The sequence below is a fragment of the Passer montanus genome, unplaced genomic scaffold, assembly GCF_014805655.1.
Source record: "Passer montanus isolate IOZ18808 unplaced genomic scaffold, ASM1480565v1 scaffold359, whole genome shotgun sequence".
NCBI lineage: Eukaryota > Metazoa > Chordata > Aves > Passeriformes > Passeridae > Passer > Passer montanus.
In genome coordinates this window covers 1-899 of record NW_024368363.1, presented here as the reverse complement: position 1 = coordinate 899, position 899 = coordinate 1, and positions in this window count along the sequence as shown.

Genomic DNA, 899 nt, shown 5'->3' with positions numbered 1-899 from the left:
TGTCACCGGCAGCACTGGCTGTCACCAGTGGCACCGGATCAAGCAGCAGCCCCTTGGGACCCTTCCTGACGGACAAGGGCCCTTCCCGAGCTCCCCAAATCCCTCCAGGGCTTCCCAAATCCCTCCAGACCCATTCCCACCCAGCCTGGTCCCTTCCTGACCAGCTCAGATCCCTTCCCGTCCTTCCCTGGTCCTTACAGGCCTGGCCCAGGTCCCTTGTGACCATCCCAAACCCCTCCAGAATATCCCAGGTCCCTTCCAGACCTTCCCAAACCCCTTCAGACCATCCCAAACTCCTCCAAACCATCCCAGGTCCCTTCCTGAGCAGCTCAGGCTTTCTCCAGACTTGTCCAGATCCCTTCCTGAACTTCCAAGTCCCTTCCAGACCTTCCCAAACCCCTCCAGACCTTCCCAAACCCCTTCAGACCATCCCAAACTCCTCCAAACCATCCCAGGTCCCTTCCTGAGCAGCTCAGGCTTTCTCCAGACTTGTCCAGGTCCCTTCCTGAACTTCCAAGTCCCTTCCAGACCATCCCAAACCCCTCCAGACCTTCCCAAACCCCTTCAGATCACCCTACGTCCATTCCTGACCGGCTCAGGTCCCTTCCAGACCACCCCAAACCCTTCCAAACGGCCCTGGGTCCCTTCCAGACCATTCCAAGCCCCCTCAGACCTTCTCAGATCCCTTCCAGACCATCCGAAACCCCTCCAAACCATCCCAAACCCTTCTAGACCACCCCAAAGTCATTCCAAACCATCCCAGGTCCCTTCCAGGTCACCCCAAGCCCCTTCCTGACCAGCTCAGGCTCTTTCCAGACCATCCCAGGTCCCTTGGAGACCTCCCCAATCCCCCTCAGACCATCCCAAACCCCTTCCAGGCCACCCCAGATCATTTCCAG